Genomic DNA, 26,476 nt, shown 5'->3' with positions numbered 1-26,476 from the left:
ATTTTGAGGAGTGTTACTCAGCTTCCCTGGGTACCTCCCATGTACACAGGAGGTGTACATGTTATTAAACTTCTCTTTGCTTTTTTTTCTTGTTAATCTGCTTTTATTACAGGGAATCTCAGCCAAGAGCAATGAAGGGTAGAAGGAAAATTATGTTTCCTCCCTTACACTGCCTATCATTGCTTTAGTTCACAGCTCAATACTCCCTCCCTACTTTAGCTCAAGTGCTATCGTAAGATCTACTTATGTACTTGATCTACCCACCTCAGAATCTATGTAGCAAGAGCTGTGACTTCCTGCTTCTTAAGTCTGGGACACACAGCATAGTGTCTTAAGGCTGGTAGATACTCAATAGATACTTGTTTAATGAATTATTTTATTATGAATTCCATATTATAAGATTAATAAAAATATTAAAACATGAAAATAAGGCCCCAATTTGGTCATTGAAACAAATATCAAAACATAACAAATATTATTTTACTGGCTTGATTTGGGAAAGGGCCTTGGTTAGCCAATATAAGTTCAAATTTACATTGGAAATTCTTTAAATTACTTGCCTACAGTGTGACAAATCCTGTCTCACAAGATTGACTTTAATAATTTAAATGTTTCTTTGGATTTTAGACTTGAAAGCTAAGTGTATGTGGGTGGAAAAGGATGATTCTGACTTGAGTTGATAGGATTAAGAAACAACCCAGCTGAGTAAGCTTTTGTAGCTGCTATTTGCTTAAAATGCAAAAGATAAGCAGTTGTATAACTAATGCCAGAGACAGAGACTAATTTTAAGTATAGCAGAGGGATATAGATGACTAAATAGCACCTTGCTTATGCAGTCAGAAATAATTTCACTTTTTTTCTAAACAAGAATTGAAAGCAGCCAATAAAACTAGTACAATGATCAAGTATCTTTATTCTCCATCTAAATAAAAATCATATGACAAAACTGGGATGGAAAAAAAATAGATGGAAAGGCCCCTGGGTGTTACAATTGCCAAGACATGGGCTTCTTAATATTCTGATCAGCTTTTGCCTCTGGCAGTAGCTTAATGTCAGCCCCTGCCTTTCCCAGTATTAATCATCTGGAGTCAGAGAGTTCCAGAACCTTCAGGCCCAGTGTTATCCAGTTTGGGAGCCAATTCTAGATGAAGCTGGATGAACATTCATAGTCCATAATCATCCATAGGTGGAAGTTGCTTGAGACCCGCTTGTCTTGTGTCATCTTCGTAATCATTATGCTTCTCCAGCCTTTGCTTTTCTTCCTATCCAGCTTAGATTCCACATGGTGATAATTTTTTTAAATAATTTTTTTCTGCCTCTGGGCTAAAGGGAGATCAAGAGTGAAATCAAGTTTAGTTACAGAAAAATAGAATGTTACATTGTTTTTCACAAATACCATATCTACATCAATTTTAATACCTCTCTAAAAATAGCAAAATTGCCTTGCTCTTCTGTGTGTCATCACATCTCTCTTAGCAAAACACCAACCCTGCATCAACTCAGATACCTGCTTTCTCTAATCATGCACGTTAGCAAAGGAGCGTTACTAGAGAAAATCACAAACTCAGCAGATTGTTTCTAATTTAAATTCATTAGCTGCTTACTTGGATCCTAAACACTGACCAGCAAGCCTGCTACATTTTACTGCCCAACTGCCTCCCACTTGTTGCAGAAACAATTTCAAAACTTTTTTACCCTCCTTAAACTTTCGGATGCAACCTTGTTACGTTTCTTCATAGAGTATATAGAAACCACTAGAAGAATTTTATCAACTTTTCTCCCCCAAAGCTATGCATTTCCCCTTGCATTGCCATTCAACCTCTCTTCAGTTCTCCTCTACAGACAATGAATTTCCTTCTTCCTAGCAAAGGTTCAGTCCTTTACCTCTTGGTTTCTAATCATACTCCTTCTAGCCTTTTGTATTAGTCGAGGTTCTCCAGAGAAACACAATACATCGACATACGTATATGTATATATATGTATATATAAAAGGAGATTTATTAAGAGGAATTGGTTCACATGATTATGGAGGCTGAGAAGTCCCATGATATGCCATCTGCAAGCTGGAGACCCAAGACAGCTGTTGGTGGTGTAAATTCCAGTTTGATTTCCAAGGCTTAAGAACCAGGGGACCTGCTGGTGTATATCTGAGCCAAGGCAGGAGAAAACCGATGTCCCAGCTCATGCAGGCAGGAAGGGAACAAATTCTCACTTCTTTTGTTTTTTGTTTTTTTCAGTCCCTCAATGGAATATACGATGCCCACCCACACTGGGCAAGGCAATCTTCTCTACCGAGTTCACTGATCCAAATGCCAATCTCATCTGGAAACACCCTAACAGATACACCCAGAAATAACGTTTACTCTGGGCACCCTCTGGCCCAGTCAAGTTGCCACATAAAATTAACCTTATACCTTCTCAGGAAGTTTATTTTGAGCACCTTTTCTTTCCCAAATTATTCAACCCTGCTTTCTCTGCCTGATCCTTCCCATCTACTTTTGGATGTGTTTAAGTGTCTCTCATCTTAAAATAGCAATGACAAAAATCAAAGACATTTAAATTTTCTTTCTTATTAAATGTCTTTTCCTTATCTTTTTTACCTTTTGTGTTCTTGGATATGAGCTCAATTTTTTTTTCTAGGTCATCTGGTATTCATCCCACACTCTTTTTATTCCCAATTCCTCAAACAGTAGGACTAGTACAAACTTAGTGAATGAGTTAAGTAAACTGGAAATTTACTCTCTGTGCATACCTGGAACCATGGTGCATGGAAAAATGCTCATAAGTTATAATACTAGAATTAACTTTTCATTGACTAAGTGTTAACTATGTGCTGGGCATTGTTATTGGAGCTGAGGACACACTGGTTAATAGAACAGAAAAGCTCCCTGCTCTTACAAACTTAAATTCTCTGTAGTATGTGGAGGGAGAGAAAGATAAACAAATACATACTAAATATGTACTAACATGCATACATACATTCAAAAATAGATGTATGAAAAAATGATTGAATACATAAATAAGAAAGCATCATATCATGATAGTGCTGGGCAGAGAATGAAAATAGCAGTGACGTGCTGGAGATTGGCTGGGCAGTCACTTTAGACTGGGTTGTCAGGTACAGCCTGTCTGAACAGGTGACATTTAACTTGAAATCTGAATGACTGTGCAGAGAAAGTGTTTGAGGCAGATGGAACAGCTTGTGTAAAGCCCCAAGACAGGAACACAAAGAAGGCCACAGTGGTCAAAGTGTGGTGCACAGGAGAGTGGTGTGATTGAGATCAGAAACAGAGGCAAATCTCTAGGGCTTTGTAAGCCATGGAAGGAATTTGGATTTTCTCCCAAGAATGATGAGAAGCCAATGGTAGATTTTAAGGAGGGTAGAGAAACAATCTGATTTATGTTTTAGGATGATTGCTCCAGTTGCTGCATGAAGAATAGGTGGTAGTAGGACTGGAGTGGAAGCAGGGGGATCAATAAGAAGGCTGTGGTAGGAGTCCAGGCAAGACATGATGGCGGCTCTGCTCACTGCTGATAGTAGAGATGGAAAGAAGTGGACCTATAGTAGATGGAAAGAAGTGGATATGGCTGGGTCAACGTGTGTGTGGTTTTTCAATTTTGCAAGTTGTTCCCCCAAAAGATTTTATTAATTTACTCTCCTCTAGTGGTGTATGAGAGTATATAATAATAAAATAAAGCTGGAAATTATCTTAGAGATCCACACTTCAGTTTTATATAAGACGAAAACTAGGCCCACCGACCTTACATGCATTAGCTCAAGATGACAAGTTTCTTTCCTAGGAAGGAGCCCCAGGCATCTGCCAAGTCTGCTAATCTATTATATACCGCAATGTTTTCTCAGCATTTCTCTTCTCTATGCTGCATGTTCTTTTGTTTGACACTCCTCTGCAGCACCTCTCCAAGTTATGTGTGCACATGTATGTGTTCTATTTCTTCTTTTAGATTATGAACTCTGAGGGCAGGCAGAATCTGTCAACCTATGTTGTAGTACTCGGCAAGACTGGTGTGTAAGAATCACCCATGATCGCATGGGCAAATCACTGAAAAAAGAAACTGATCCTTCTTTATGCTTATTTTTCTACTACAATTTGGTCACTGAGAGTAGTCAATCCTAACAGTTCTACCACGATTATTCAATATCTGTACTCACATTTCAGATACTATTAGGGGAGGAATCCAAAGAATACCTTCCCAGCAGTATTTAGTGGAAAAGATTTGGAGTTCGGGTTCAGAGACTTTGGATTCAGGTTTTGGCTTTGCTCCTTTCTCATTGTGTGACCTGACCTTGGGCCTTTGTTTTTTCAACTGTAAACCAGGTTAATAATAGGTACTTGTCTTACCTATGTCAGAAGATTTTGTGAGATTCTGAATGTGATATGTGAAAAAAACTTGCAAACTCTAAAGTACACTTAAGCGCTACTATTTAAGGAAAGCTATAGTTGACTGAGCTCTTAACTATGCCGCAGCTATGGTTCTAAAAGTTTCACATGAATCAAGTTATTATTCCTCATGACACTCTTATGAGGCCAGGGCTATTACTGTACCGATTTTTCAGATGAAAAAATGAAGGAGAGGTTAAATAACTTGTCTAAGGTCACACACCCAGTAAATGACAGAGGTAGGACTTGAACTCAGGTAATTTCACTGTACAGTCCCTGCTTTTAGCCACTATGCTATGTTAGTGCTCTGTAAAGTTGACACTATTAAATTATTCAGATCAGATGTATTAATACAAAATATATACCAGGCACTGTGCTAAACACCGAGGGTACAGTAAAGAAAGGTCAGAGTTAGTTATAGCCTTTTAAACATCTGTCTAGGTGAAAAATTGTTTCCCTTTAAACAAAGAAAAAAATTCATGCTTGAACAACTGTAATGGCCCTTTACTCAATTAATATATGTGAATTAACAGATAATGAGTCAACATAATATAGGCCAGCACACATTTTGTTTACATAATCCTTCTATCAGTAAATATTCTTTATTAATTGGGCCATATATTTTTTTTTCAGGAAATAACTGTTTCAAAATTCCAAGGAGATTCATTTTCTTTCAAATAGACAAACAATTATTTGAGTTTTCTTTCCTAGTATTTGCGGATTTTCAAATACATTCAAGACTTCAATCCTGTTTGAAGACCTCAGCTAATGGGACACAATTTTCATTTTCAATTTAGTGGTCAGAGCGACTTTTGCTTAAAGAATTCTAAAATAAACATGTGCAGGTGGGTTTACTAACTCTATACTTTTATACCTATAGTACCATGGAAACTGAATTGCTACAGCTTGATAGAAGATTTCATCTTAACTGCCTAATGGAAGCATGGTTTTCAGAATATTTAAAAGAATTTTCTTCAGTTCATGTCATACAAATTCAATCTTTTCTTGCACAAATTTTTCTGTGACACAACAGATGATTATGCAAGGCCATTTATGTAAGTGAATTTCTCAGTGATATTATCAGCCAAAATTGTAGGTTGAGGTCAAGAGATGTCAAGTCATTATTTAAAGAAACAAAGACAAAGGGAAAAAGACAAATTGTAGAGGAGAAATTTAATACATTTTGGCAACATAAGTAGGAAGGTCAGTAAAGGACATGAAGCTAGAGTGATGTCATTATAATTGGCTTTAGTTCAAAAGTGGCAGGGTGGCAGTTAGCCAAAAAGGCACTTTGATGTTGTTTGTTTATATATTGCTATTTAGCTATCCATATCCAGAAGTGGAGATTACAACAGATAATTTTATGGTAGATGACTGAATATTGTGGTTACTGCCTTATTTTAAACTTTGTTTCCGAAATGCAATGACCAAGTCTCATTTAGAGCTTTCATTCTTAAGCTGCATTTTCTCCACACTTGCAGATCTGTAGCGTCCTCTCCAATCTAGACGGGTCCAATTGCTGCAGAGGTATTTATCTGAGGTCGTGATATGGATATAGATTTTGAGTTCAGACAAAGCATTTAGGGAAGATTCCCACGATGTTTTTAGATTATGAAACTCAGTTCTCTGCAGCATCCTGTCCAGCTTCACGGGTGGTATTTTTGCCATGCCTATAAAGGGGGAGAAGGGAGGCAGCCGGAAAGATGTTTGCCTTTTTCAGTTTCTCATTAGACTGCATTATGCACTTTCACCTTGCAGACCCTGGCCACCTAAATAGCTCTTACTCTATCGGCTAAATCACATGTCTTTAGCAACTGATGGCTTCCTATTGGTCAAAAGTTTTAGGTGGAATTTTTGTTGCATGTAGATATTATAAAGCAAACTTGTCTAACAGAAATATAATTCAAGCCACAAATATGAGCCACATATGTTATTTTAAATTTTCAAGTAACCACATTAAAAAAGTTAAAATTAATTTAATGATATATTTTCTTTAATGCAACATATCCAAAGTATTTTCATTTAAAAATGTAATCAGAGGCCAGCCCTGTGGCCTAATGGTTAAGTTTGGCACACTCCACCTTGGCAGCCCAGGTTCGGTTCCCAGGTCTGGACCTACACTGCTCATTGGTGGCCATGAGGAGATGGCATCCCAAATAGAAAATAGAGGAAGAAGGGCACAGATGTTAGCTCAGGGTAAATCTTCCCTAGCAAAAAAAAAAAAAAAAAAAGAAAGAAAAGAAGTCATTAAAACAGCCCCAATGCTACTTCTGGTCTTGAGACTACAACTGATACTCCTTGTCTTACTCCTTTTCTACCCATTCTAGATTCTCTTCACCCTTGGTTAACACTTTTGGTAGTCTAGGTGGCTTACCTAGTAGGTGATCCTGACCACATCCTTCTCAGGCCATGCAGCAGCCACCTACTTACTGTCAAATCTGGACAGAGGCATCTACTTGGTCTTTCCCACTGACACCTCTTACCTCCAAAGGCCAAGCCACCAAACTGGGGTGGGATAGGAGTCTGCTAAATGCCAACTATTTCTATTCCAATATAACATAAAGAATAGAGGAAATGATTATTGGATTGTTCTGTTACTGCCTAAACATAGGTTCTTTACTGGCCACACAAGAGGGGCCAAATAAAAACTGGAATGCGAGGCTTATGGCAAGGAAAGTGTTTTTATTTTGGATGATATCAGCTGCGAGATGAGAGTGAGCCCTCAGATCTGTCATTTCATCTTGTCTCTCCGAAACAGGGGAGGTGAGGGATTTTAAAGGTTTGTGAGGAGTGTGGCTACTTACAGATGGGGTGGAGGTGAGTCAGTGGCCTGCTGCTTGGAGCTTTCCCACCACCTGCATTTGGCCTTAGGACACTGTTTGCAGGGAAGAGGAGGAGATGATAAGGAACCCAGGTGGGTGACCTTGGCCGTTTGTCTCCATGGTGTATAGTGGATTCTGGAGCCAAGGAGCTGGAGAGTAAGCAGGGAAAGAGTGCTTTGGTTTTAACCCCACATATGCTGGGTTTAATGTAGGAGAACTGATATCAGGGCCAGCATCAGTTCCACGGTCCTGTTGCACCCACTGTAAACTGGACCTAGTGAATCTATCTATTACCACGTTCCCTTACTCTGACATGGTGCCCTGGATGACTTTGGGTTCCTGAATAATAAATACAACCTTGAAATTTCTGAGTATTCTCTTTTTCCAGTGTATAGTTAACTGAGTAAATGGTCATAAGTTTCTGTGAAGAAGGACTGGTTGAATCATTAACATATGATATTGCCTTGGTTTTGCATGGTCATTCCTCATGAATTCTTGACTTCTTCAGTTACTGGAAGCCCATAGGGAGGTTGGGACAGATCTTGAGAGGGACACATGTTGTCTTGAAAGGCAGAAGTCTCTGCATTGTCCTCAAGTAAGGGGGGAATGCTAGTTTTTAATGAAGAGGAATGGACCACATCTGATGGGCCCAGAAGTGTCAAGAGAATCTGAGTATTCAAGATCTTTGAGCACAAAGACCTAGACATTCCCATTCCAGGTTTACTAACCTAGATCCTGGAATCCAGGAAACGACTATTTTAGGATCTAACCTTCTGCTAACTTTATAATTCAGTTCTGGGAAAGAACCTCAGCTTTCTTTGCCTTTCAGCTGCAGTAGAACAGAGATTCTTTATGTGCTGCCAGGGGATGTCTCTGGTTTTTACACTTTAGCTTAAATTAGTGATTAATTATCTCCAGCTTTTTATTGTTTTTCTCCAATGAATTAATAGCCCTCAGCAACAGCCATTCCTTCCACAGTCTCTACAATTACTACTTCCCCCAAACCTGTCAAACCCTTGAGATGCTGCCTGCAGCCAGTCCTTTCCCTTCCTATCCTGTTCACCCCAGGTGAAGTCTTAACAATTGCATTCCTACAGTATACCAGGGGCTATCAGCACTCCACCTATCACCAGTGTTGGGGTCCTCACTGCCAGCCATCAGGAGATGACTCAGCATCAAGATCCCATTTTAGAATTGGCTTCTTAGGACCTTTTCTACTTCTACTGCTTTAGGTCAGTATTCTTGGAAGCAGACTTTGAGACGGAGATTTGCAGGTGGGGATTTTATTGGTGAATGCTCTCAGGAATCGAACTTGAAAGCATTGAAAGAAGCGGGATTAGGAAAAGTGAGAGACTGAAATTGTCTTGCAGTTGCACTAAAGAAGCTCTGGAGTTTATATACCTCTTTAGAATTTTCTCTAATTAACGCATGGGGGACTGGTCCTTTTTATCCCCCAGCCCCGGCCCCCCCCCAACCCCCCCCCCCCCCCCCGCCCCAGTTAACCAGTCTTTGGATGTGGACTGCCCCTGGTGAGTGGCATAACCTTTGGTTACGTGGCTCCCAAATTCCAGGAGAGGAACTCAGCTAGGAGCTATCAGCAGCCTATACTCCCAGAAGCTGGGGTGTGAGTGCCTTGGTCCAGAAGGGTGCTTGTGAGTTGCATACCCCAGACCCACTCCATTAGATCCCAGGCATAAAGAGATCAGCTTTTACGTAAAACATTTATATGTGAAACATTAGTGTGCACAGAACAACACTCTCAGCCCTTGTTCTCAAGGTCACAGGTAGGAGAGTCCTCTGGTGGCAACATCTGGGAATTTAAGTCCCAGACTTTATGTCTTGCACTCCTTTCCCCAACCTGGATGTTAAGGGTGAAACTCCCTAACAATTACTAAAACTCTCTTCTAATCTCAGGGAAAGTTTTGTTTCTGCAAATTTGCACTTTCATCACCTTAAGGCCCTTTCTCACTACACTACTTGAAGGCTGGCATAGTTCATGCTGAGCAGGTGGGCAATCGCTGATATATTTGTCAATAAATTGTGAAAATATCTCAGTGGAAACTAAGTATTCAAATATATGTGCACAACTGATGGTGGGGGCATCACTCAGAGAAGAGAAGTCTTGTAGACCAGGCACCCCATTGGGTATAAGACTTGTACAAAAATGACTTAATCAAGAACACAACATAGTGTTTACCGAAACAGATAGACTGCATGCCCATTAGATCATCTATGCAAACATAATATCTCTCTGGGCAAACAATTTTGACTCCTTAAGTTCAAAGAAAAATTAGCTCACGGGTCAGAAAAAGTAGGTCATGAACCTAATTGAAAAATTAGCTCACAGGCCAGTACATCAAATACAAGACCAAATATTTCCATTTATTGCGTGATTAATATTGCTATCTCATTTTGTGATATATTTATGTGTAATCTTCTGTCACAGACTTTAGTCATTTATATAACTTAAGCACAATTTCTTTTGGGCACTAAGCCACATCAACCATCAAGTTCTGGAATTTCTGATGAAGTTTTCCTGACAGTGAGAAGTTTCAACTTTAGAAATAAGTAATTACTTGATATAAAATCTTGGTACCAAAGTGTTCCTTTTTTTTTTTCTCATCAGTTTCTTCTGTCGTTTCTTCCTGCCTCATGTATTGCATACAAAGTAGAGAGCGTGGACAAGTGTACAATTAACTGTAACACAAATGGGCCCTGTCTTATTCGTAACTTTTTGATGAGAGTGAAGAACTGAGGACTGAAGAGTTATGTATTTAAACCCAGAGAGAGATATTTCTGTTCATAAAATGCCAATCTTAATTTACTACATAGCTGTCTCATACTTTTTAATAGCTGTATGAATATATTTGATGTTATTCAAATATGCATAACATAGAAGAAATAAGCTCTACATTAAGTTCCTAGGATGTTTAGACACAGCATCTCCTTTAGCCATTATTACGCAAGGTCTCAAGTTACCGACAGCACAACAGACCTGTAGACTTAAGATTTCCCGCTTCTCTTTTTTGCCTTTGGGGAACATACTCTAACAGCCTCTTTTCTGTGCTTATCCTATTTTTTCTCCTCTGAAGAATTCCGTATCACTGATTGTCGTCTCTTTAGAATTATTTCCTCCTCTCCTAGTTTTTCTGCAACCCTGGTATCTGCATTATCTTTCAATCTGTTTAGTCCTTGTTTCTTCTAGTAATGTCTCCCTCTCTATCCTTTAAAGATGGTTGTTACCCACGGTTCTGCCTTTTCCCCCATTTTATGCTACTCTCCACTTTCTGCCTTGACTGCTTCATCCACTTCCATGACTCCGGTGTGATCCATATGCCCATGACTTCCAAATCTGTCTTTAGATATAGTGGGCCATCTCGACAAGAATGTCCTACAGGCTTCTCACATTCTACCCCAAATTGGGTCACTTTGTATATGGTGATGTTCAGTTTGAGTAGTCACAAACTGGGAAGCAGAAATATGTAACTTTATGTTCTATAATACCTCATCTTTTCCTAAAAGATAGCATATTTGTTTGGAAGACAATTATTTCAAAATTATCTCCCAAACTCAGACTCTATGGGCCAGAGTACACACCGGAAGTAAATGAGCAAGGCCTTAATTAACTGTTCACTTATTAAATAAAATTTTTAATTAACTGATTATGTGGAGTAGTTTTTTTCCACATTTCTGTAATAACCATTTGGAGTACCGTAGGCTGTCTCCACTAATTAATAGAGTGGGCCTGGTGTGGGCCAGTAACTTGGAAATTTTTATTTGTACGAATATCTCCAGATGATTTTCCTGGTCAAGCAAATTTGGGAAACACTGATTTGAAACATACTCTTCAGCTTCCTTTGCAGATTTTAAGTCTTGAATGAGCCGTGGAAAAGTCTTATCCAGTCCAGTTTTAGGAAAGTCAAGTCAGTTTTCTGAACATTTGGTTTGATAAATTCTCTTTGGAAGCGTCACAAATACTTTACTCTGGTTTCTTCACTTTCTGGCCCTGCTCTTCTAGATCACGTTTTCCTTGGAGGATCCATCTTCCTTGAGTTGACCACAGCAATCTAATCAAATCTCTTAAAAAAACTGGTTTCTCATCAAAGGATTGTCATATTAAATAACCTTTGTTTGCTTCTGTCTTGCTCCCTTCGCTCTTGAAACAAGAATTGGAATGCTTTGTATAGACTCAATACTCCGGCCTTTCCACCCTAAGTCTCATATTGATGACCCCGGTGTATGCCAGCCTGAATCTCCTGGCTTTCTTTAACAGGTCCAACTCCCTTTGGCATCCAAGTTAAGATAAGATCTCCTTCTTTCAAGGTCATTATCTTACAAACGTAGCTAATGATGTAGGGGATGGAAAAAATCGTGGAGGATGTCACACCCTCCTGTCTGAGTTGGTGTTGACCTCTAGCCAGAGCTTCAGGCCTCTTCAGTTTGGGCACGAATGCGCCACAGGGCAGAAGACCATGAAGCTCTTGGCAAGAGTCCAGGCCAGTCCCTTCTTGCACTCGTCCTGCACGTCTCCGGCGTTCATGTCCACGCATAGGGCATATCTGGCCACCTAGTCCATGGCCACGGCTTCTGGGAAGGCGTGGCTGCACTTGCCTATCAGCAAGCTGGAGCTCGCGGTGCAGGAGGCTGCTGTAGATGAGCCCTCAGGCGCGCACACGACGGACAGCTTCAAGAAGATCACCCACTAACCTCACCACTGCTCCCAGCAACTCCCTGGCGTGGTCTGCGTAGTTGTTGCCCACGCACGCGCACGCACACACGCACACGCATGCGCACACGATATTCTTCGCCCACTCCCAGATGCCTTACAGCGGCCTGGGGCCCGCCAGGGAGCTAGCCAGCGGCTGCTGGCGTCATGCGGTGTTTGCCGGCCTGGTCACCAGACGCCTACGGCTGCCCGGAGAGGACGAACTACCTTGGAGCGCTGTCTCCACAGCAACGGCCCTTTCCGCTTTGTGCCTCTGTGCTCAGCCAGGTGTGAGGGAGTCGGCTGGAAGCTGCCTGGGGACTGCTGGCCTGGTCCCAGGAGAGGGGCACAGGCTCTGTAATAGCTCGTTTTGTTCTCAGGTTTGCTAAGTAGATATCAAGATCTGCTCCCTCTTAAACATGTACATGGGTCTGTTCTGAATCTTAGTCTTATATTTTTCTCATAATTTCTCAGTCTCTCAAATTTTCCTTTCACTCTCAAGGATTGTCTTCTCTCCTGCCTCCTTCCCCAGAGGGCACTTGGGTGCAGAAAGAAGATTTTATAGCTTGGTGGCCTTGGGGGAGGGGCATCTGGCCCGTGGCTGTTCTCCACTCCGTCTCCCTGGTGTCCAGCCCACCTCACCTGGTCTTTGGCACCAGTCTCTGCCTTTGGCAGGGTAGACTGGCCCACCTGGGCTATCAAGTGTCCTGAGCTGGCCTGTACTGAGGTATGAATTGTCCTGCTATGTTTTTTGTTTGTTTGTTTGTTTTGCTTGAGGAAGATTAGCCCTGAGCTAAGTCCTGCCAATCTTCCTCTATGTTGTATGTAGGTCACCCATGCAGCATGGCTGATGAGTGGTGTAGGTCTGCACCCTGGATCTGAGCCTGAATCCCCGCCGCATAAGCAGAGCACCAAACTTAACCACTACTCAACAGCAATGCCCCTGCCCCAATTATGTTTTTAGAGTGTGTTCTCTTGATGACTTCTTTTCTCACCACTGCCTCTAATTACGTAGTTGCCTTTGCAAAATTCTAAGCTTCTTCAGTGGCCTACCTTTCTGTACATGTCCTGCAGGGCCATACTCACCTTGTGTGGCTGCCCACAGGCTCTTCTGCATAGGCACCTCCCTCCCTAATTGTCACTTTACAGTACTCATGTCACGCTGGAAATTGCACCACTCTCTCTATCGAGTTTCTTTAACTGGTCGAAGATTCCTCAGAATAGAGCCAGGGAAGAATCAGCTCCAAGACTTTTAGATCTGCCTTTACCCTCCCCACCCCCAATGTATCCAAGTGTGTTTCTATCACTCCCACTCTCCCCAGCGGTCTCAATTCCAGGATACCTGTCTTGGTATGTTAGTCAGGGTCTTGGAAGAACCAGAGATACCATATTCAAATTGGGTGACTTCAGAAGAGTTTAATAGAGGGACTGTTTACTAAGGCCTGGGGAAACTCCAAGGGACACTGTGGGACTCCAACCAGAAACAGCAGGATGGCCAGCGACAGTTGGGGGTCTTTGGTGGATGCAGACAGCCTGTGACAATCCCACAATAAAAGAGAGAGTAAGTATCTTGAACCCCTCTCCTCCGTTTGATCTTTTCTAGGTGCTCCTCACTGGCTGGATTGAACAAGAAGCCAGAGGGAGAGGAGCCTGTTAACACAGCCCATCCATTGATAGAATCCACCCAGTCTCCTGGGCCGTGGAGCAGGTGGAGAAGGGATCTGAATGGGCAAGTGGAAGATACCCAGCAGCCTCAGCTTCCTGGCAATTTGGGAAAAGGTACAGAGAAAATTCTGCGTATACGTATGTGTGTGTGTGTAAGAGAGAGAGAAACAACTACATTTTTTAAAAAACTTTTTTCTTCCAACATTATCTAGGTGCTTCATTACTCAGGTAAGATGTCCTTGATTTCTCCCTCCTTTCCTCTCTCTCATTTTATGATAGCCGGTAATGACACTTAACAGTTAGTGAGTTCTTCCTGTGTTCCAGAATGGTGCTGAGTACTTTACATGCATTATGTCAAGTACAGTCTTATGTGGGAGATGCTATTTAACTGACAGGCAACTGAGGCTTAGAGGAGTCAGTTTCCCTGTGGTACTACAATGGTAGAACAAGATAGAAACCCTGGAAGTCTAGTTTCAAAGCCTGCTTTATTGACCTCCACTGTGTATTGCAGTCAGCCAAATTGCCAAGTCCATGTTTTGACTTTGTCACCCTTTCTTATTATCACCTGGGCTTAAGCAAAGTCTTCCTAATGGATGTTCATATTCCTTCTTTTTTATGTCCCTAATCCATACTCCTTATTGCTGTTGAGTTTTACGCTTCTAAAACAAGCAAGCAAAAAACTAATCATGTTACTCTTTGCTTCAATCCTCTTTTTAGTTACCTTTTGATAATAGGATAAGGGTATATGCCATATGAAACTCACCATCATCTGGGACTATTCTTTATTGGTTCCATTGGTACCTTATTGGTTCCACTTTTTTTTTTTGGCAAACTTTCTCTCTGTCTATGCTCACCAGCATCCTTTTCTTTAATGATTTGGACTTTTTGTAATTTCCTGAAAATATTGTATTATTTTGTGTCTCTTTTATTCATTTATATTTTTGCCTGAATACTCAATCTATCACCACCATCTTTCACGGTTAGTTTCCTATACATTCTTCAGGACTCTGAATGTTATCCCCGTGGTGATGCTTTTCCTAATTTTTCCCCCTGAGAGAGTTAGTGGCTTTTTCCTCAGTGCATCTGTAGCACATTTGACATGCTTTTGCTCTAAGTTCTATTAATTCATTTTGTAATTACAGTGGAATTGCGTCAGATGGGCATTTAACTTACACAAATTCAACAACGTCTATTTGCCATTGAGAGGAATAACTTAAAAGGTGAGGCAAAAGTGTAGACTTCAGGCCGCGGGTGTACTGGAATCTGAAACAGGCTATACATGCCTAAAGAAAAAGAGTTTTAAATTATGTTGAGGATTTTCTCTTTTCCGTCTTTGGCAAAGAAGGGAAAAGCATTTATGCTGCTGGGCAGGTGGATGATGATGGCTTCGTAAAAGTAGTGTAGGAATAATTATTGTACTGAGAACAATTCAGAAATTTTGATTGGAAGAGTTATAGAAAGAGTTAAAAATTGTCTCCCTAAGATGAAAATGATTCTAAGAAATAGGAGAGCTAGCAAGTCGATATTTTCATAAATTTGTTAAAGCTTTTCAAGTTGTAAAACATGCTGTAGTTTCTGAATATGATCTCTCTAAGGAGATAGATGCTTTACATGATTGAATATATAGCACACTTATATACACGTTACAGAATAAGGTTGTATATATAAAACCATGTGTGCTGTATTTTACAGAGAATTGAGGGATTTTTATGGGTTACTTTGTAGTACACAATTTTGACTTATGCTGTAACTTTAGAATTAATAAATCTAGTATACAAGTTGATATGTTAGTCTCTACTTTCTCTATTTCCCAATCTCCAAGCCCCACTAAACCTACTGTTCTCAACTGGGGAATAGCATATCCTTGGCTGGGGGGAGCATATATCAGAATCTCAAAGTGGAGACTTTTCAGATACAAGGACCATGATTTCTCAAATATTCTAATAGATATACCCTTGGAGAGTGGGAGAATGTTCACAGAATTCATCGACTGTAAAGAGACGTGTTACTGATGGAATAGTTGTTTTACGTGTAAATTGTATATTGTAAGAAAGAAAAAACTGATGCTACCACTCAGGATCATGCGACTGTGTGGGGACTGTAGCTTGTCCTTTGTAATTCTTTTTCTCAGCACCAATCATGGTACCTAGCACAGAAGAAATATTCAATAAGTCTTTATTAATCGATATTCTTTGGATCTATTTTTGTATTAGGGAAACAAACCCAAAGTTAGGATGTGTTTCCACAGTGTGATGGTTAATTTTATGTGTCAACTCGACTAGCTAAGGGATGCCCAAATAGCTGGTAAAACGTTATTTCTGGTTGTATCTGTGAGTGTGCTTCTGGAAGAGATGAGCATTTCAATTAGTAGATTGAGTAAAGATCCTCCCTCACCAATGTGAGGGCTCAATCTGTAGATGGCTGACTAGAACAAAAAGATGGAGGAAGAGCGAATTCTCTCTCTGTCTTTTGGAGCTGGGACTTCCATCTTCTCCTGCGCTTGGACATGGGAGCCCCTGGTTCTCAGGTCTTTGGACTCTGGGACTTACACTAGTCGTGCCCCCCCGCCCCCATCCCTGGCTCCCTTGGGCCTTTGGTCTCAGACTAAATTACATCACAGGCTTTCTTGGTTCTCTAGCTTACAGATGGCCGATTTTGGGACTTATTGGCTTCCATAGCTGCTGTAGTCAATTCCTGTAATAAATGTCCTCTTACATATCTATGTCCTATTGGTTCTGTTTCTTTGGAGGACTCTAATAAACACAGTTTGCTTAGTTGAACGTGTTCTCTAAATTGGGCTCATGACTATTGGAACTCCTCTCTCAGCAGATTATCCTTACTTAAAGAATCTGATTGCTTATTTAATTGGAGAAGAGGAGTGTCTTCAGAATGTTGGCTAAAACTTGCCTTTTCTTTGCTCTTTCTTTTGCAGAATTTGTCTATTTACAACTCTTTTTTTAAAGAAAATTTGTTTACTTTCCTTTTAAAATTGCTTTCCCCTCCTGTTTCCAGAGCTCTGGCTGGCTGACTAAAAGGAATGGTGGCCCTGCTTCTGCTCATCCTTTCCCATTCTTTAGAAACAGCTACATGATGTGATTCTCTAGTCTTCTTTGGGGGTAATCTCCATGATCAGGCTTTCTCTTCTAATCTCTAATGATTTTGGTGGTCATCCTGGGAACCCTGTCCACATTTTCCATGTCAGCCTTTGGTTCTGGTCTAGATGGGTATTAAGGTTGTGGGGCAATTATACACTCTAATGGCTACTCTGTAGCTATCATGTTGTAGAACTTGCTTTAAAAATCTATCAAGTTCTATCATTTCTAATCGATTTTTCTCACTTATTTTCCCACCTACAAATCATCTATTTCTGTTGAAATACATCTTATTTCAATCGATATATACAACTTATTTTATACCTGTAAACATGCATATCAGAAATGAATATCATTTCTCATATGATATGCAGTCCAAAAGCAGCAAACTCAATTACTCTGACGGTCAGTCAGGGAACAATAGTGTGCGAAGCTGCCAGACATGAGAAAATAGAGTGACGTTGGGTCTTTGGAAAGAAGAGTGTGTGCTTTGCCTTAAGGTATTAAAATTTAACTTAAAAACCAAAACACTTTGGCAAAAATCAGTTTAAAAATGGTCTACAGGCCCGATTCAGTCCTTGATTTAAGCAACTGATGAAACCATCAATAACATGGACCCTGTGTTGATCCTTTTGTTCATTTATTCATTTATCAAACGTTGAGTGCTGCAGAGTTCCTAGTGCACATTTAAAATGCTGTGCCTCCGAATACGAATACTAACAGTAATGCTGATACTAAGAATTTGTCTCTGGCTCTCAGGTTCTCTGGATCTAGTAAAACAGGCAAAAAAATAAGTGCCTGATTATAGCACTATGTGACCCAATCAATGAACTGGTGAGTTTCCAGGGAGCTTGGGAACTTAGGATCGGGGGTGGATGACACTTGAGGAGTCAATGCTTAGCAGGAGAGGTAACCTCTTGCTTAAATCTCAGAAAATAAATTTCTGGATGTGGGAATGTGGGGAAGAGAAGTTTGGGAAAGATAGGCAGGAAACAGATTTTGAAAATCAATAGGTCAACCAGTGTTTTCTTTTTTTTTCTAGAGGTTTATATGTTTAGAAACATTTGTTACATCCATTAAGGTTGGTAAAATTTAAAAAGTATTCCTCATAATACTGAGGATAGTTCATTCTAGGTCACATTATTCTAAGGATTTTTAAAACAGAATTGTTGTTCTATAACTATTCATAATTAAGGTTAAAGACTGGTCTTTCTGGAATACCAGGAAATGCTGACTAGTGGGCTAAGGGAAAAAAAGTGGAGTGATGCATCCCGCATGCTTTTTTGGAGTTTCAGAATGCACATTTACACGCTAAATGCCCTTTTCTGTTCTTAGAACTATTAACATTCTGTGAACAGTGTTCTGTGGCACAGCAACTTATAAGGTGCTGATCTGCCCTATAACAATGCAATTATTGAAAAGTTAAGGCCGTTCAGTGATATTTGGGCTGTCCTGGCCCGAACAATAGTCCACTTGTAATGCTTTCTTTTTCTTCTGCTATTAACAAAAACTTATTGAGCACTTTACCAGTTCATTCTACCACTGAATTAACCTTTTATTGCAGAGGTTTAATTCAATAGTTTTTGAAATGATACAGCCCTCATATGTTATAAATAAAGGCAAATGAAAGGTATTTGCAAAGATTACATAATAGTACTACAATAATGATCAATTGTGTTCCAGCGGTACTTGAAGGCAGGTTCAGGTGATATCTTAGTGTTCCAAAAAATATAAATAAAAAGAGAGATATTGTTGAGTATTGTTCAGTTTCCATTCGGTAAAATGAAAATTAGGTCTCTGCTTGCCAAGTGAAAATGTGTATAGAGGCTAGGGAATCACTAAGAAAATAATATATGAATCTTCAGGCTGGTAGGGGCTTCCAAATAGAGCTCAATGAAATTTTAAGAAGAATAATGAAAAATGACTGCTTTCTTTTAACTTTGATAAGCGCTTTTCAGTCTCATTGCCATGTTATTTGTTACAGCATTTTATGGATGATTGAGGTTGAAAGTTAACCTGTAAAGAGTCTGTTTTCAATAAGAGCATCTAATTCACAAGACACTTGCTACTCATATTGTTCTTGAAGCTCTGTAGAGGAAGCAAGCAGCACTCCTTCGATACTTTTTTCTTTTGTGAAGGAGTTGCTGATCTGTGCAGGAGTGGTAGACAGCAAACACCAAGGTCTCTGTATCACAGATACCAGCAGTCAGGCTGGAGAAGAATGCGAGCAAAAGAAACCAAAGCTCAGATGTGTGAGAAAGTCGCATTCAGCTTTTTTTGAATATAAAAAAGTGAAAAAACCCTAAAAGCCCATTAAGAGAACTAGTTAAATGTATTAATGCATAGACATGAAATAAACTACAGAGCTCAACTACTCATCAAAATGAATGAGGTAGATGTTTATGTACTGTGGAAAAATAGTATATTGATTAGGGAAAGAAAAGAGAAAGAACAAGAAAAGAGAAAGAAAACAAGCTGCAGAAGAAAGTGTCAAGTATGTTCCTCATTTTGTCTTTAAAAAGATGTGGAAGAATATAGGTCTGGGAAATTTCTAAAAAGATACATAGGAGATGTTGATGATAGTTATCCATGAGGAGTGAGACATGTATCTGGGTTGGGAATAAAACTCACTTTTTAGTGTATAAACCTTTCTTATGGTGTGCGTGTGTTTGTGTGTATGCAATATGGAGTTATTATTTTGTAAAAAAACGACAACAGCTAGACGATGACAAAGTCAATTTGGTGGTGTTCTTGAGCTGGGCATCAGGAAGAGGTTTCCTTTCGTGTGCACTGAATGTCCCTTCCCATAAACATTGTGAGCATTCCTGTGAGAGGCTGTTGGCAGCAGTAGAGAATGAATGGACTGTAGAATCAAGTAGATTCTAAGTAGAGCATGTTTGAATCTTATCTTTTATAAGCAGTAGTTAACTTAATATAGCTGAGCCTTGGTTTCCTCATCTGTAAAATGGAAATAATTCTTGCCTTCTGGATTATCATGAAGCACATGTCTAGCACAATGCTTGTTGTTATGGTTTCTGTGTAATGGATTGCCATCTTGCTTTTAACTATTTTAAATTTTGCTTATTATATTGCTCTCATGTAATTTTTTTCTGGATGTCTGAAACTTAGGGTAGTATCTAGTATATGGTAAACTCTTTTTTTTTTTTGTAAACTCTTAACATATAATATTTTCTCTAGAATTTTCCTCCAAGTGAAGAATAAATCTATTATCTTTGCTCTACTTTGTCCCTGGATTATGCCTCTATGCCCAAGAATATCTTTTGATAGCTAATCATCCAAATTATGAGTTCTAGGACAACTCTTCTTTCCTTCTTTTTGTCTTTCCTCCCTCTTTCTTCCTTCATTCTTTTATTTATTCCTATCCTCTGCTTTGGCAGAAATACGCCCTGGAAAGCCATTTTCATTTGAGATTTCTGCTCTGAGAAACTCTATGTGAAAATAATCTATTCCTGAGATATATTTTTTATTACTTTTTGTATTCTAGAAAAACCATCCCCAATACCTTGGGAAAACATATTTCCCAAGAACACACTCATTGGTTTCTCTGTTTTTTTCCAAATGTGCTTCCATCTCATAACCTGAAAAATGAATTTATCACTTTAGGCATTTTACTATAATCTTATTGTATAGGATGCATGTGATGATTAGGTTTGTCAATTTGGCTAGGCTATAGTATCCAGGTATTCAATAAAACACTAATCTAGGTATTGCTGTGAAGATATTTTGTAAATGTAGTTAATATTTACAATAAGTTGACTTTAAGTAAAGGAGATTATCCTGATAATGTGGATGGGTCTCATACAGTCAGTTGAAAGGCCTTAAGAGTAAAACTGGAGTTTCTCTGAGGAAGAAGAAATTCTGCCTGTGGACTGCAGCCTCAGCTCCTGCCTGAGAGTTTCCAGCCCACTAGCTTGCCCTAGAGACTCCAGACCCCTGACTTTCCCAGCCAGACCTCACAATTACAGAAACCATTTCCTTTAAATAAATCTCTTAGTGTGTGTGTGTGTTTGTGTGTATATATCCTGTATATCTCCACTGGTTCTGTTTCTTTGGTGGAAACTTGACTAATACAGATTCTGGTCCAAGAATGGAGTCTGCTCTAACAGATACCTAACAATGTGGAAGTAGTTTTGGAATTGGATAATTGGTAGAGGTTGGAAGAATTTTGAGGTGCGTGATAGAAAAAGTCCAGATTTTCTTGAAGAGACTGTTGATAGAAATATGAATATTAAAGATATTTCTGGTGAAATCTCAGAAGGAAATGAGAAACGTGTTCCTGGAAACTGGAAGAAAGATGATCCTTGTTTTAAAGTGGCAGAAAACTTGTCTGAGTTGTGATCTACTATTGGTTGGAAAATAGAACTTATAAGCTAGAACTTGGATATTTAGCTGAGGGGATTTCCAAGCAAAGTTTTGAAGGTGAAGATTATAGTACATTTCAAGAAGAAAGAGATAAATTGAGGAAGGAACTCTTAAGCAAAAAGCAACAAGCACTTGATGATTTGGAAGGCTCTTGGTCTATCCACATCACAAGAGATGCTAAAGTTAGGAAATTTACTGTTACAAAAGCATGTTCTGGGGCTGGCCCTGTGGCCCAGTGGTTAAGTTCACGCGCTCTGCTTCGGTGGCCCAGGGTTTCGCCAGTTTGGAACCTGGGCGCTGACGTGGCACTCTCTTTAGGCCACGCTGAGGCGGCGTCCCACATACCACAACTAGAAGGACCCATAACTGAAATATACAACTATGTACTTGGGGGATTTGGGGAGAAAAAGCAGGGAAAAAAAAAAGAAGATTGGCAACAGTTGTTAGCTCAGGTGCCAATCTTTAAAAAAAAAAAAAAGAAAAGCGTGTTCTGGAGACAGGGCCAAGGGTGTGGCTGGATGTCTTTTGCTGAAGAGACTGGGTATGTGACTCATGGAACCAATCAAGCATTTTAGCAGAAGCCTGGAATACGGATGGAGTTCTCCAGGAAGGTTCTGTTGGAAACTCTCTTGTCTAATTGTGTGGAGCCCCATGAATCACACAGAAGACTGACAAGGATTTTAGAATTTTATACCAGTAGAAATGCTACTGGCTTGGACTGAGATTGGACAAAATGAAAGACTGATGGACTCCCAAAGTTCTACAAACAGGAAACAGGCTGCTAGAGCTACTCAGCTGCAAACATATACCAGTCTTGAAGGAAAAGGGAAGAATGACTCTAAGGGCAGTGCTGCAAGTGCAGAGACAGGGCTGACAGAACCTCTACAGATCCAGAGGCAGAGGCCAATGGAGACTCCTTGGGCCCAGAGGGCAGAGCTTTGAGCTACAGAGGATTTTCTCAGGCCTTGAAAACTAATAGAGTTTTCCATGTTGAATTTCAAACCTGCTTGGGACCAATTATTCCTTTATATTTTCCATTTTCTCCCTTTTGGAATAGGAATATGTATCCTGTATGTGTCCCACTATTGTATTTTGGAAGCAGATAACTTATTTTCTAGTTTTATAGATCCACAAATGGAGACAAATTTTGCCTTAGGATGGATCATACAGAGAGTCTCACCTGTACCTGATTTAGATGATTTAGAAGGTGAGATTTAGGACTTTTTTGAGCTGGTGATATTTAGATGAGACTTTAGATTTAGAGATGATGCTGTAATAGGTGAGACTTTGGGAGATGCTGGGATGGGGTTAATGTACTTTGCATGTGGGACTGACATGAATTTTGGGGAGCCAGAGGGCAGACTGTAGTGGTTGAATAGTGTCCTTCAAAAAGATATGTCCAAGTCCTAACCTTTGGTGTCTCTGAGTATGACCTTATTTGGAAATAGAGTCTTTGTAGATATAATTAAATTAAGGACCTTAGGATGAGATTATTCTGGATTTAGAGTGGACATTAATCTGATGACTATTGCCCTTATAAGAGAGAGGAGGGGAAGATGTGAGACATATAGAAACACAGGGAGAACACGCAGAGGGGAAGGCCATGTGAAGATAGAGGCAAAGACTGGAGCATGTGTCTGCGAGCCAAGGAACATCAAGGACTCTGACGGCCGCCGGAAGCTGAGAGAGGCATGAAACAGATTCTCCCTTAGAGGCTCCCGAAGGAACCAACCAGCTGACACCTTGATTTCTGACTTTTGGCCTCCAACCTTGTGAGAGAATAAATTTTGATTGTTTTAAGCTAGTTTGTGGTATTTGTTAAGCCACCTTAGGATATTAATACAGTGTTTATTCCAGAAAGATAAAATACTCATATTTTGCTCCCAAGGTATATACTATTATGTTCCTGATTGACATTTCAAGTAGGTTGAGCATGGAATTAAAATATTGCCTTATTTTACCAGGAGTACTATACTTTCCATTCATCAGTGATATTGGCCTGTAATTTTCTTTTTCTGTGTTGTCCTTGTCTGGTTTTGGTATCAGGATAATGTTTGCTTCGTAGAAGGAGTTAGGAAGCCTCCCCTCCTCTTCAATTTTTTGGAAGAGTTTGAGAAGGATAGGTATTAAGTCTTCTTTGAATGTTTGGTAGAATTCACCAGGGAAGCCATCTGTCCTGGACTTTTATTTTTTGGGAGGTTTTTAATTGCTGTTTCGATCTCCTTACTGGTGATCGGTCTATTCAAATTTTCCACATTTTCTTGGTCCAGGTTTGGAAGGTTGTATGTTTCTGAGAATTTATCCATTTCTTCTAGATTATCCAGTTGGTTGGCATATAGCTTTTCATAGTATTCTCTTATTATCTTTTGTATTTCTGAGGTGTCCGCTGTAATCTCTCCTCTTTCGTTTCTGGTTTTATTTATTTGAGCCTTCTCTCTTTTTTTCTTGGTGAGTCTAGCTAAGGGTTTGTCAATTTTGTTTATCTTTTCGAAGAACCAGCTGTTGGTTTCATTAATTTTTTCTATTGTTTTTTTAGTCTCTATTTCGTTTATTTCTGCTCTGATTTTTATTATTTCCTTCCTTCTGCTGATTTTGGGCTTTGTTTGTTGTTCTTTTTCCAGTACCTTTAGGTGCACTGAAAAGATCTTCAGAGATGATGTCATCCAGTGATCCCCAACATTTTCTCCACTGGAACAAACATCAAGGATGATTATGTTTATACTTAAGAACATTCTTATGAGTGTACCCTGACTTGGCAAGTGCCGAAGAGTTTTACAGGGAAGAAAAACGTGTACAACTACGGACTTTATTTATTTTTTTACCCCAACTAGCTTTATCTTTTTCCTTTTAAAAATATATGCTTGGATAAAATCACTCAGAAATTTTCAGGTACATATAATTTATGAGAATTATTATAATTCATAATCACCAAACTGTTGAGGATACATAAAAGCTGTTACGTGAGATAAAGTAGCTGGTGCCTTATGAGCAATTCCATCTTAGTTGTCTCAAACTCTGCTTCATTTATTCCACCTCAAAAGTAAGTGAAAGTGCCACTGACATTTTGTTATTATAATGGGGCTAACCTTGGAGCAGCTGTACATTTTTAAAAGAAAAGTATCTGTAAATCATAGTAATTTAATTATTATTTGGTTGAACTTCTTGTGACACATTGCCCAGCTGCTCATGACATAGCAGTGTGTCATGACATTGGGTTGTCAATTGTTGCACTGGTTCAGCTCTGTGTTTTTACAGAGAGTGAAACTGAGACTTAAAGAGTGAGTTACTGAAAATCTCTTGGTGCTCTAATAACAGGACTGGGGCCATGGAAGGGGAGGAAATCAATACAGCGAGGACATACTATGCCCCTGATGATGTCCTAGTCATTTCCTGCACATTCTTCCAAATGTTCACAACTCTTCAAGGTAGATGTTAATTTTTCCACTGTACAGAAGAGATGATAGATTTCAGATAGTTTAACAGCTTGTTTAATAACATGCAGCAAATAAGTCACCCGCTGGAATTTAACACGGGTCTAAAGCTCTTATTACTTTGCTGTGCTTAAAAATAGAACCCATGCCTCTTAACTTCAGTTGTGTGCCATAAGCCACTTTAAATTTTTTCTCTAGTAAAAAAGTTATAGCTGGGCAAATATGTACACTATTTTGGTATATTCAGGATGTATTCATACACACATAGACTTGCATTTGTCTCCACAACTTGTTACATATTTTGCTTATTATATTCAGAGCAAAGTTGTACTTCCCCTACATGTTTGGGTCAACTATTGATAACTACTGACAAAAAATACTTGGACTTATCAATAAGGGTCAGAAATGTTAGCAAAAATCACTGAAAATGATTGATCATATCTCCAAACACACCTAGTTTACCATTTTTTCCGTTTAACCCTAGCTGAACTATTTTGGCACTATGTTGTATTAACCTTGATTTAATCGTTGAAAAACTGATTAGTGAGATAATTTAGGTAAAACTGCCTTTAGTGAATGGCATGAGGCTTAAGTGAAATCTTAAAAAACCTAATACTTTACTCCATTGATACAGTCCATCAGACAATTATTCAACCATAGACATTGTTTTGTCTGTACAGATAGTCTTTATAATGAACATGAATTATAACAACAGTGATAATAGATTTCTTTCTTCTGTCATATCCCCATATAAACAGCCATTAACTAATTTATTTGGAAAGATGAATGGTAAGCTATGAAATTTCTAGTTCAAAGTTCTGTTCAATTACATTGTTTCCACAATAATAAGAGTTATGGTCAGAGGTGTCAGAATAATTTTAACTGTGCTTATTTCATTTATAAACCTCCCTTTGTGCTATTACCATCTAATTTTTTTTTCACCACCAATGACTTTATCATATTATTTTATAAAGGATTCATCTTTCATCTGGGAGTCTGAATTTGCTTAGTTGCTCTTACCATCAAATTTTTTCCTTCTGAATATGTTAATCTGTCATCTGTCTATTCATCCATCCGTCTCTCTATCCTTTTACCTCTTCTATAAATACATCTGTAAATAATAATTTGTTGAAATAAACCATTTTTTACTCTTTAAAATTCACTTTAGAAAGTTAAGTGAATTTGAAATCTTAGGAGGCTTCAGTATATCTCAATATAAAATGGAGGAGAAGTTATATTCTAATAGAAAATTCAAATTTTCCTTGGGAATTAAGTTGATATTACTGAGCTAACAGAAACTTTTTAAGTCAAAATTCTGAGTCCAACTGCCATAGACAATGCCAATGATGATAAAAATATTTTGAATGATCAAAACTTAAGTAGAATTTCAATTCTTTGTTCTTCAGAATGGCGTAGGGCTAAGTGGCTTGCTTTGGCCAAGAGCAGTTCCTGGAAAGGGACTCATCTGCAAGCTGTCAGCAGTCAACACTCCCAAGAGCTGGGGGATTGAATGGGTTCTGAGAGTCAGATCTGGGCAGCACACGTTATCTACTGGAATGGAAGAGCCTCTTGACATAAGTGAGCCTTGGACTTTTAAAAAAATCTCTAATATAAATATCCTATTAGAGATAATTCAGCAGTTCCCTTGGTCTCCTCTACAGTGAGGGCCCTTCCTAAATTGCTGTTGGGTCTTTTGGCTGGGAACCTGCTTAGATCTTTTGGGTCTCTGCCCCCAGTCAGTGCCCCCCACCTCTCCTTATAGGCTAGTCCTATAAGGACTGTGGTGGCTGGTCCGGCTAAACATGGAATGATATCTGGCTACTCACCCAACTTCCAATCATTGTCAGTATCTGTTTCTGTGTACTCTTGGATTCCCTGTTGCTGGGTCCCACACGTGTGAGTGGATACATTAGTAAGGTATAAAAGGGAAAAGGGGTGTGATACTGTCATGCCTTCAGAACACTGCTAGGCCTTTGAG

The 26,476-nt window shown here is 39.3% G+C and overlaps 1 long non-coding RNA gene and 1 pseudogene across 1 annotated transcript in view; one reads left to right on the top strand and one right to left on the bottom strand.

Annotated features, from left to right (window-relative positions):
• LOC138920933 (uncharacterized) overlaps positions 1-25,484 on the top strand; it is a 31,630-nt gene extending 6,146 nt beyond the window's left edge. The window contains exons 2-3 of the long non-coding RNA XR_011432986.1: positions 13,531-13,706; positions 23,689-25,484. This is a non-coding gene — a long non-coding RNA (uncharacterized lncRNA). The remainder of the gene's footprint in view (positions 1-13,530; positions 13,707-23,688) is intronic.
• Positions 11,267-13,044, bottom strand: LOC111770744 (oxaloacetate tautomerase FAHD1, mitochondrial-like; annotated as a pseudogene).
• Positions 25,485-26,476: the final 992 nt, after the last annotated feature.

Source organism: Equus caballus, chromosome 26, assembly GCF_041296265.1.
Source record: "Equus caballus isolate H_3958 breed thoroughbred chromosome 26, TB-T2T, whole genome shotgun sequence".
Taxonomy (NCBI): domain Eukaryota; kingdom Metazoa; phylum Chordata; class Mammalia; order Perissodactyla; family Equidae; genus Equus; species Equus caballus.
This window is presented reverse-complemented; position numbering and strand designations above follow the sequence as displayed.